The 12702-nt window shown below is 33.9% G+C and overlaps 1 long non-coding RNA gene across 1 annotated transcript in view; it reads left to right on the forward strand.

Moving 5' to 3' along the window:
* The first annotated feature begins 770 nt into the window (after positions 1–770).
* The window catches only part of LOC141516350 (uncharacterized), a 147166-nt gene continuing 135234 nt past the window's right edge, over positions 771–12702 (forward strand). Inside the window, exon 1 of the long non-coding RNA XR_012476665.1 lies at positions 771–938. This is a non-coding gene — a long non-coding RNA (uncharacterized LOC141516350). The remainder of the gene's footprint in view (positions 939–12702) is intronic.

Consider the following 12702-nt stretch of genomic DNA (forward strand, 5'->3'; position numbering starts at 1 on the left):
TGAAGATAAAAATACAATATAGCTATCCATTGAGACAATAAACATTCATTTGGTTAAATTATGTGAAATAGAAGGGAAAATATGGTAAATGCAATGAGTACTATAAGATTTTTCAACAAGGGAAGTTTGGAAAAGAAGAGTGGTATATACACACTCTGGATTTGGGGAGGAAAGAAGTCTGAGTAAAGTGGTTGGTTGGTTCTTGTTCTTCATTATCAAAGAAGACTCAAAGAGCATGACTCTGTTAGAGGCAAGTCACAGTGTGTTTAACAATAATCAGATCAATAGGAACTCAGAATGCCCTACCAGAGATCAGGCACAATTAGTTGATGCAAACACCTACTGTGGTTTCTCTAAACTTGAACATCACATATTTCCTTTGAGTCATTCTGCCTTGTTCATAGAGCATAGTACCCTTTCTGATAAGGGCATGCCATGTTGGGCAGTCCTGTGCTCCATATCTACCATGCTGTACAGCCAATTACAAAGCTCCTTCAGGATGTCCCTATATTATTTCTTTTGTTCCTTTTGTGAGCACTTCCCTATAAGAGTTCTCCATTAAATAATCTTTTTGGCAAACATGTTTAGCATTCAAACAGCACGGCTTGTCCATGGCAGCTGCACTGTGTAGTAATGGTTGAATGCCTGACAGTTTAGCTTGAGAAAGAACCTTGTGTCTCTTATCTTCTGCCAGTTGATCTTCAGAATATTGTAAGAGAATTAAATGGAAGTGATTCAGTTTCTTGCATGGTACTGGTAAACTGTACAAGTTTCAGAGGCATACAGAGATGAGGTCAGCACAACAACTCTGTTGATCTTCAGTTTGAAAAGCTAACATCTCTTCTCTCCCACATTTTCTTTTGGAACCTCTCAAACAGTGAGTTATGTGTATGTGTCACATTATCAATGTGTACCACCCTGGAAAGTACACTGCCAAGGTAAGTGAACCTATCCATCATGTTCAAGCCATCTCCATTTTCTATAACCAATGCTTTGACATATGGGAGGTGTGGTGTTGGCTGATGGAAGAACTGTGTTTTCTTGGTGTTAATTGTTAGGCCAAAATTAGCACAAGCAGCCAAGAATGGATCCATATTTTGTTCAATCTCAGTATGAACTGCATTGAGTGCCCAGTCATCTGCAAACAGAAAATAAAATGAGATTAAAGGTATTTAAAGTCTCTTCTTAAGTTGGAACTACAGCTTGGGTCAAACTGACTTCAGCTGGAGGTTAACAGTTGATGGCTTTTGCATTTCATCTCTCTAGGATCATATCCCTATCATTAATCAATGTGGTTCCATCAGCATAGATAGACAGGCTTCAGGGCATCATGTAAGCATTTAGGATTGTTACTAGATGCATAAAAACTGAATTTCATCTGCTTTCCTACTCAGCCAAGTATCCTGTATCAGTGCCACTTGCACTTCTGTCTTGATGGAATTAAATGCTACTTTCTTAGAAATGTATGAACTATCCTGCTAGTAAACCCTGTGAATTAGATAGATAGATAGATAGATAGATAGATAGATAGATAGGGAGAGAGAGAGAGAGAGAAGAGAGAGAGAGAGAGAGAGAGAGAGAGAGAGAGAGAGAGAGAGAGAGAGAGAGAGAGAGAGAGATTTCAGTTTGGAGGATACAATCATACATGTGTTTCTTCCTCAAAGCAAAACTTGTTTCTAGATCTTGGTTCAGCTTTGAAAAGTAAAATTCCACCTGTAAAAACAACTGACTATATCAAAATATAGCAGTATGTCTATCAAATTTATAAACCGTTGAAGAAGGACCTGAGAAAGGCCTTATGGCTTTTAATAAGGAATATGTAATAATACTAGTGATATGAGTAGGACAACTGACAACAGAGATAAAATTCTTAATGGATTGAATTTTACATGATAAGATGAGACTAATCTTTATAACTAGGTTAGAGTCAGTTTGTAGATGGAGTTTATATTTATTTGAAAAACATTAGTCACAAAAAGGAAAATGATTAACATTAGAGAGGATATGGGAAAATTGGGACATGAATACATTGTCAGTGGAGTTGTGAACTGATCCAATTTTTTGGAGAGCAATTTTTGAATTATGTCCAAAGGGCAATAATATCACTTTAATCCAATAATACCACTACTAAATCTGTATCCCAAAAAAGATTACAAAAAAGGTAACAACTCACTTGTTCCAAAATATTTGTAGCAATTATTTTAGTAGCAGCAAAAAATTGCAAACTGAGGGTAAGTCCATTAATTGGGGCATGGCTGAACAAATTGTGGAATATGAATATGGTACATGAATGTGATAGAACACTATTGTTCTCTAAAGTATCAGGAGATGTGCATGAATTGATGCAGAGTGAAGTGAGCACAACCAAAATAATATCATACACAATAATAGCAGCATTGAGTGATAATCAACTATGATGGACTTGAATATTTCAGCAGTATAATAATCAAAGACAATTCTAAAAGACTTGTCAAAGAAAATACCATACATATTCAAGAAGGAATTATGAAATTCAAATGTAGATCAAAGTTTACTATCTTCAATCTTTAAACATTTTTTTGTATTTGTCTTTTCTCTCTCTAATTTTTAAAATTTGAATTTAGTTCTTTTAAAATATGATTAATAGGGATCTATGTTTAGCATGATTATGCATTTATAGCTTATATTATATTTCTTTCTGTCAGGGAGGGAGAAAATATAAAATCCAAAACTTTGCAAAAAAAAAAGATTGCTGAAAACTACCATTGTATGTATTTGGAAAAAGCAAATAGATAAAATTTAATAAAAAAAAGAAAAACCTTAGTCACTTTAAAAAGAAGAGTGATGGAATCCAAACCATATATGAGTAAAATCACTCAAGCAATGTTGAGAAAGATGAATGGAAAAGAGAATTTGATGTAGACAGAAAAAACAGTAAGAAGTAAATTTTAATAGTTCATGGGATTACAGATCAAGAGTTGGAAGAAACTATTGATTCCATAAAGTGTGATTTGATTCATTTCCAAATTAAATAAATGAAGGTATATTTAATTTAATAAGAATTAATAATTAATAGTATTACATGTTTAATAAATATCCCATGAGGGATTTGCATCCAGATCTTGCCAACTCCAAAATCAATTCTAATTATGTTACACTACTTCTCTGTTGAGTGGTAATAAGACTCTCAGTAAGGGTATTTCATTATGACTAGGATAGAGAAGGAATTAAGAGACATATAGTAGAGGATAAAGGGAAAGAGAAGAGTCTAATGCTAAGTTTATGAGACAAATATTTTGGGGAAAGGCAGGGACAATATTGGATATGATGGATTAACTCCAATACTGAATGCGCACCTTAAGTTTTTTTTTTTTTTTTGGCAAGGCAAATGGGGTTAAGTGGCTTGCCCAAGGCCACACAGCTAGGTAATTATTTAGTGTCTGAGACCAGATTTGAACCCAGTTACTCCTGACTCCAAGGCCAGTGCTTTATCCACTATGCCACCTAGCCGCCCCTGCACCTTAAGTTTTCACAGGGTTTTTAGTAAATAGTTAGAAACATAGACTTGGAGATAAAAGCTAGTGAAGTTGATGAATATATATTATATGAGTGATTTGTATTTCATTTACGTAGATGATTCCACTGAGGCTTTATAAATGGATATCAGTAGATCATGAAGAAAGAAAAGAAAATTGCCTGTTAGTGATTGACTTCTATTCTATTATTCCAATGTGTATGTGTATGTGTGTGTGTGTGTGTGTGTGTGTGTGTGTGTGTGTGTGTGTGTGTTTTAGGTTTTTGCAAGGCAATGGGGTTATGTGGCTTGTCCAAGGCCACACAGCTAGGTAATTATTAAGTGTCTGAAGTTGGATTTGAACTCAGGTACTCCTGACTCCAGGGCTGGTGCTCTATCCACTGCACCACCTAGCCACCCCAATGTGCTTTGATCAAAGTGACTATTTCCTCCACTGATGCTTAAAATAACTCATAAAAGCATGATCTTTCTTTGAATTCTTGTCCACGTGTTAGTTGTGAATTCCATATTACTCTGTGATGAATCACTACTTGACCCTGAAATGCAGGTGGAAAAAGAACGTAGATATTTATTACAAGAAGTTAGAACACACAAAAAAGTGATAAATAAATTAAGAAGAGATTAAAGCAAAGTCAAATGGATTGTTAATTAAACTTGGCAAGCCAGCTGCCAGGGTAAGCAGAAGTCCAAAAGAGAGAACCCAAGCCCCTCCCAAAATCTCCTTAAATCCTCCCCCCCTCAGGGTCCATGGGAAAAGGTGGTGACTTGGGAGTTACTCAAGTCCTGCATTGGAGAGTTTGCCTTTTGGGGAGGGGGTCTTGGATTCAGGTATGGATTGTCTTAGATGCTGCCTCAGTGCCTGCACAAGCTATAGTTTGCCCTGCCCAAGGGAACTGGCATAGGAGTAGCAAAGGAAGAATGAAGATGTTTTCTAATAGTGCAAACAAAACAATTACAAAATCAGTTTCCAATTGATTTCAATATTCCTTGTGAACATGGTTCTCTGAATCACATGTATTTCCATTAATTCGCCAAAAGGAGCACATGAACCATGTTATAAGAACAGGTTTTCTTCTTCTTTGCTTCCCTCTCTCCCTTAGGCTTTTCTTTCTTCCTTCCTTCCTTCCCACCATCCTTCTTTCTGTCATTCCTCTTCCCTCCCTCCCTCCCTCCCTCCCTCCCTCCCTCCCTCCCTCCCTCCTTCCTTCCTTCCTTCCTTCCTTCCTTCCTTCCTTCCTTCCTTCCTTCCTTCCTTCCTTCCTTCCTTCCTTCCTTCCTTCCTTCCTTTCTCCTTACTTCTTGCTTGGCTATCAGCAAGCAATCAGGCAATATAACCTTCTCCCTCACTATCTAATTGGTCAATTTCTTTTCCTAATCATATTTTTGGCAGATACCAACTGATTTAATGCTTGATATAGTTACATAAATCAATTAATATGTTGAATCATAAAAACTGATTTATATAATCTAATCAACCAATATAGAAATAGAGCTTAGGAGACTCCATCTAAAAAAATACTTGAAAATTTTTATCTTTTCCATATAATCAGGCTAAAAGCATCATAAATGAAATCACATTTTTCAGAAGTTAGTGGGTATATAAAGGAAAGGAAATAGCACAAAACATAAAATGCTAATTGTAACAAATACTGTCCATTTAATGATTGACTTTACTAATTTCCTTATGAAGTGATAGTCATGGACTGCAATTTCTTGTCAATTCTTTGCTGAAATTGTTTTATTTCTCATTTCTTTTGCTAAAATAATAAATTAAGGCTGCACATTTTTTACTTTCATCCTGAAATGCTTTTTAAAAATGAAACTCTTGAAATCAAAATAGACAATGCTCTGCATGAGGAACTATAAATAAGATCAAAACAAATCAACAATCAGATAATTGTTAGTAACCTAATGAGTTTCCTTTTAAGAAAGGAAACATGAAATCAGAAATATGAGATTAACCTTTCTATAAAGAATGGTATTTAAATGCTATTAAATCATTAACTTTGGTAAATAGGTATTTAACCTTTGTCAAAAGTTGACAGTGTTTAAGCTTTTTCTTTAAAATAGTAATTCAATGGGACCCTGCTTGAATAGCTCCAATTCAGCTTGGAAGTACTCTGCCTTTTGACCTGAAATCTACACTGATACTGAAGCATTCCTTGTAGGAGGTTAAACCAAAGTTTGACAAACTTTATTTTAAACCAGCAGTTTTCAGATCTGCAGACCTCGGCACATCCTGCTTCCTGCAGGGAGGGGAAAGTTCCAAAATACTGCAATGAAAAGCTGTTGCTGTGGTATTTGCAGCCTTTTTGGAAGCAGGAATCAGAGCAAATTCTCTAGAGAAAATCTGTTATAACAGTATTTCCAGCCAAATTTTGCAAACTCAGGAGATTCAGATTAGCATTTGTACTTTCTTCTTATGGGAAAAGGAAATTCAAATGTCTTATATTTTGCCCACTGTTAATTTATACTTGTGGAGGAAAGAAAGAAGACAATTTACCTATGCTGAGCATACCTATGGTGAATAGAGTGCTGTTTTCAAAAAGTGAGAGCTAACTTCTTCAGCTATTTTCATCAGTGATGGTGATCTGTAGATACCTTTTAAGTAATTTTCCCATCTAATTAGAACATACAGTTTCTGTCTTCTGAGTTTCCACAACAGATGCTATATTTGCCAGATTCTCAGGGGAAGCTATATTTTCCAGAAAGATGCTTACCCACACAACAGAAAGGTTTGGGGGCTCTTTTGCAAAAAATTCAATTATATAACTTTCCTAAAAAAGAGTGCTAATGAAAACAGATGATTGGATTGTCCTCTCCTTAATTGCAACTTTTTTTCATTTTGTTGAGCTGAAATAGAAATAAATACAAATGGTTGGAGAAAAATTGACATTCATCATCTTTTATAGCTAGAGTATTAAATATTTTAAAGAGGAAGAAATAGCATTATTTAAGATATTGGTGTAAAATTATAATTTTTGTTTTAGCAATGATACCAATTATACAGGTCTATACTCTAGTTGAAGATCAAGGCATATTTCTCCAAGAATAAAATATCTAGAAACAAATGCATAACAAGGAGAATGATCTACTTTCACCCCAAGTCTTCATGAAATCAAAAGCATATGACAAAAGGAATAGGGAATTGACCAATGAAACTAATACTGAATAGCATGTGCAAAGTATTCAGCTTATACAATTCTCTCTTCTACTTTGGAGTATGCATAAATGTTGTCTTGTTCCATTTTGCGATAGACTAGGTGCCAATTGATATATCTTCCACATTTGAGATTCTGTCATGTGGACTTCAAAACTGGCTTTGACCAAGAATTTCATCTTCCTGAGTCTAACTGATATTAATAATTTCTGATTTTAAATAGTCTGATCTCTGAGCAAAAGGAAAAAGCATACTGGCTAACACCTGAAATATTTATAGGTCTCTAGACACTTGCTAGACTTTCATTATTCTGGAGGAACCTTGAAGAAATACAAGTCCTCTCTATACTATGATGATGCACTGAAATAGGACATTAATGGAGGAATAGAGCATATAAAACACTCAAAAATGTTTGGTACATATCATGATACATGATACATATACCTTAATGAAAAATATAATGCATTCCTTTTGACAAGACCATTTTAAAGGTTACCAAGTAAATTGTTCAAAGTAGTCTAGGAGTCATAATTTTTTTCCAGTTATAATGTCTAGACAATTAATATTGAAATAATATTCTAAGTTCAGATGAATATATTTAAATTTTTCATTCCAATATCCAGGGAAAAAACTTTGAAGTTCTAATGAGCAACAATTAAATAGGTTCAATGTTCAGTGAAGCAAATATATTTCATTTTGCCCTAGGAAGAAGAATTAAAAGAAATCAAGGTTCCTCATCTCTTTAATTCATAGTAATTTGGTGGTTAGCAAGGAGAGTAAGATGCTAGAATTTAACAGAAGCAGTTAAAGTATTCTTAAGTGAAAGTTACAACTAAAAGTGAGCTAACCGACTTTAAAATTCTTTAAGGTGAGTCATATTAATAGCAAATTTAAAAGAAAACATAAAACAATCTGTCAAATGCTCTCTCCACACAGTTTAAAATTCTTCCGTTATTTTGTTTCATTACCTACATCTCAGCCAAAAAGAAATATAGATTTGTTAAACTACATCTGAAGAACACAATCCCATGATGTTGGGAAGAGATAAAGGAATTTTCATTGAATCATGGGAATCATTTGATTATATTTATAAAGACATCTGATTCAGTAGAAATAACATGAGTTTTGAAGCAAAAAAAAAAACAAAACTTGGTTACTGAGTAGTATGTCTTGGGTTTGATCCCACCATCTGCCACTCACTAATCTCAGTTTCTTCATATGCAAAATGTATATAATGATAGCCAAGCAGGAGGTGCAGTGGATAAAGTGCTGGGCTTGTAGCCAGGAATATTCATCTCTCTAAATTCTAATCCAGTTTTACATATTTGCTATTTGACACTGGGCAAGTCACTTGACCCTGATTGCCTCAATTTCTTCATCTGTTTCATGACCTTAAGTAGGAAATGACAAACCACTAAAATTTCTTTGCCAAGAAAATTCCAAATGGAGTCATGAAGAGTAAGACATGATTAAAACAGCTGAACAACTGCAACAATAAAATTTATAAGGTACTAGGGGTTGGCATTCACAATTCACAAAGTACAGCATTTGTGATATGACTTAGTCTGTTTGACACAAAATGGGAAATTAAAGATTTATAAAATAAGTTAGAGAGTATCTCTTATTGAATGACCTATAGACATCTTACCTACAACATGTCCAATACCGAACTAATTATTGTCAGCTAAATACTCTCCTTTTCCAAAACTTCTTATTGGTATTGAGAGTACCATAATCCTTCTGCCAGGATCAAAACTTAGGAATTATCCTCAATGTCTTACACATTTTACTTGTACAGCAAATTGCGAAGGATTGATTTTAGATTTTTAAGTATCTGTCACATATGTCCCATTCTCTATTTTGCCATATCCTGGGATAAACCTTCATTCCCTTGTGTGTAGAAGAATGCAATAGTTTGTTAGTTGATTTGCCTACTACAAGTCTCTCACTATTCCAGGACATCTTCCACTGAACACTCAAATTGTTTTTTCTATAGCACAAATTTGACCTTGTCGATAAATTACAATGGATTCCTATGACCTTCAGAATCAGATATAAAATTTTCAGGCTTTCAAAATCCTTCATAATATAGCTTCTCTTTCCATCTTTCCAGTCTCTTTATACTTTCACCCACTTCAACAATTCCACTTTTCTGGGCATTTTCACCTTCTGTTTCTCCATACCAGTGATGCTCTTGCTTATTCCTCTTTGTAACTTGATTTTTCTGGTTTACTTTACGTATCAGTCAAAAATTCTTCATAATCCTAGTATCCCCCTTCTTTTAATTATTTTTAGATTATTTTTTATAAAAAAAGTTTTTTTCTACATAATGGTTTTCTTGTTGTTACACTCAGATTTGATTAAGAATTCCTCATAATCAGGGACTGTCTTTTGATTTTCTTCATAACCTCAGAATTTAGAGCAGTATCTTACACAAAATAGATAATACATGCTTATCGATTGCCTATAGAATGTTCATAATATTATTCTGAATAATGTATTTTCTTTTTAAAGTCTTTTGATTTTTATTTTCACATTGCTATAGAGATTCTCAATTAATTTTGAAGCTGTTTCCATCCTCATTCTTTCTAAGGGATCATTCTTTATAAAGGCTTTTCCTTGGCATAAAACTGTGTAAGCAGTGGCAAATGTAAAAGAATATAGGAAAAATTCCTGGGTATCTCCATAGAGCACAGGCAACTGACCATAGATTTGCTGGCTAGTTTCACTTGAAATGTTTAAAACTGTGAACTCAGAATATTCAAACCATGACTTCAAAACACTCAAATCAGGATGGTTTTCTGTTATGCCTTATGTTCATTGAGATTCACACAGTGAGCTGCCAACTGGCAGGCTTATAAAGTTTGTAGGCTCAATTAGCTTTAGGAAAGCATATAACAGTTGTTATATTTTTCAAGATTTCTATAAGCCTTTTTAGTAAAAAATTCAAGAAAGAAACACAAATTAATAAGCTTTCCTTAAGAAAAGAAAGTCACTCTCCATTTTCCTCTCTTTCATTGATAAGAATAGGTGGCTATCATTTTATTAATATATAATATTACTGAAAATGGTGGTGAGAAGCTAGGAAGCTCCTGGAGCTTTTCCTGAAATAACTTTAAATGAAACCTCTAAATAGACCCTAAAGCAACAGGATCCACATAAAAAAAGAGAATGAAACAACTTTTAAAATCAAGATGTCTTGGAGGAACTGCAGGAAAGGTCTGTCTCACAGGGGAAAAAACAATACAGTGGAAAACTGGGAACCAGCAAGAAACTCTTGCCCACAGTGTAGTTCAGGCCCTGGTTTAGCAGGCCAGCAGTGAAGGTCCCAACCCCATCTCAGAGGGTAAAATTCTTAACCCAGAATGCTGATGTAATGGACAGGAATGGGTTGGGCTATGCTAATATTGGGAGCAAACCAAGAGAAAGAGTTGCCAGAGCAGAAAGTCAGGGACCAGATACCAGGTCCCTGGCCTAAAAAACTTGGGAATACACCCACTGTGCCCAAGGAGCAGAGCTCTATTTTAAAAGTTACCAAAAGAGCACCCACCACAGATAGCTACTATTTTGGGGAAGATAGAGAAGATAAAAATTCAATTTCCGAAGAGGAAATCAGTGATAAGATGCCTACAGGTGAAGTCTCAGGGAACTGATCTCATGTCCAAAACTACCTCTTGGAAGAACTCAAAAAAGAATTAAAAAAGAAGAGAGAAGAAATATTTTGAGAAAAGAAATGAGTCATGCAGGAGAATTATGGAAAATTGTCTGAAGAAAATAATGTAAAAAAGCAAGCAAGTTTTGAATGAATGCATGAATTAAAGATACGTATAACTGTATGAAAAATATTCTAAAGCATTATTGATTGGAGATATGCCAATTAAAATAATTATGAGATATTACTTCACATCTCTAAGATTAACTGAAATGAAAAAATGAGGAAAATGATTCCTCTTGGAGAGGATGTGGGAAAACTGGAGTACTTCTGCAATACTGGTGAAGTTGTGAATTGATCTAACCATTCTGGAGATAAATTTGGAGCTGTACCCAAAGGGCAATAAAATTGTAGATATCCTTTGATCTAACAATGACAGTACCAGATCTATATTCTAAAATGATCATAAAAAAGGGGGAAAGACTCAAATTTATAAAAATATTTATAGTAGTTTTGTAGTGGCAAAGAATTGGACATTTTTGGGAGCCCATCAAGTGGACAATGACTGAGCAATTTATTGTAAATGAATGTACTAGAATATTATTGCTCTTAAGGAAATCATATTTGGATCCTACATGTACAAAAATATTCTTAGCAACTCTTTTTTGTAGTGGGGAAATAATTGGAAATTGAGGGGTTACCCATCAATTGGGGAATGGCTAAACAAATTGTGATATATTTATGTGATGGAACTCTGTTCTTCTATAAGAAATCATGTGGGATGAGATTTCAGTAAAGCCTGTAAAGACTTGCATGAATTAATGCTGGATGAGATGAAAAGGACCAGAAGAACATTATATAAATTAACAACAATGTGGGGTCATGATCAGCCATGGTGGACTCGTTCATTTAAGTAGTACAATAATCAAAGACAATTTTAAAAGATTTGTGGGAAGATATCATATATGTACAGAAAAGGAACTGTGGAGTTTGAATGAAGACCAAAATTTATATTGTTCAATTTTTAAAAAGTTGCCTTATGTATTATGTCATATTTTTCTCTCTAATATTTTCTTTCTTCCATTTGGATCTGATTCTTCTCTCACAATGTGTTCAATATCAATCTATGTTTAGCATGGTTATTAATATAAAGCCTGTATCAGATTTCATGTATATATATATATGAAAAATTTGAAAACTCAAAACCCTGAGAAAATTATTGGAAAACCAATAAAAATATTTTTAAAAATGAAAGAAATCATAATCAGTCGAACTTTAGAAAAGCCTGGAAAGACTTTCATGAAGTGATGCTGGGTGAAGTGTGCACAACCAGGAGAACATTGCACATATTACCAGCAACATTATGAGATAATCAAATCAGCTATAGTGGATGCAACTCCTCTCAGCACTTCAGTGATCAAGGACAATCTTGAGAGATCTGTTATGGAAAATACAAGCCAGAAAAAGAGAAAAAATCTTTGAAGTCTGAATGCAGAGAAAATATCCTAAGTTCACTTTTAAAAACTTCTGTATGTTTTTTCTTTCCTTCTCATGTTTTCCCCCTTATTTTTATTTCTTCTTTCAGGGTATGATTAATATGGAAATAAGTTAAAGTCAATTGTACATGTACAACCTATATCAGATACAACACTGCCATGGGAGGGAGGAGAGAATGGAGGGAGGAGGGAAAATATAACCCTCAAAAGCTTTCATTAGGATGAATGTTGAAAACCATCTTTGCATGTAATTGGAAGTATATATATATATATATATATATATATATATATATATATATATATATACACATATATATATGATATATATATATATATATATATGTGTGTGTGTGTGTGTGTGTGTGTGTATTGAACTTGATCATTATGTGAATAAATAGTCACAGCACAAAGAACATTCTTCATTTCTCTTACCTAAGGTCTCACTTAAATCTCACAGTTTGATTCAGGATATAATTTTAGATCTGAATTTGCTAGTCTTGAGTTTTTCCATGACTATTTTACTTTTTATGAATCATTATTTAATGTTTATCCATATCATATGTGTGGTAGGGAAAATGTGACACAGAGTGTCTCAGAGAATCTTCAGTGTTAAGAAAGGATGTGAAAGACATTACTATTTTCATTTTGTAATTGTGCTAGCAAAGTGACTATACAATTAATACACTTTGATACTATCATGCTGTAACTGAGGGAGTCACGTCCAGATTAAAAAGAATCATACATTCATAAATAATCAAATAAAAAGTAACAACATAGATCCCTAACAATTAGGAAAGTGTTATACAAATTGTGTAGAAAAATAAATATCATGAATTCAGTGAAAAGTTTTGTGTAAACCCAATTCACAATGAATTACATT

The sequence above is a fragment of the Macrotis lagotis genome, chromosome 3, assembly GCF_037893015.1.
Source record: "Macrotis lagotis isolate mMagLag1 chromosome 3, bilby.v1.9.chrom.fasta, whole genome shotgun sequence".
NCBI classification, from domain to species: Eukaryota; Metazoa; Chordata; class Mammalia; order Peramelemorphia; family Peramelidae; genus Macrotis; species Macrotis lagotis.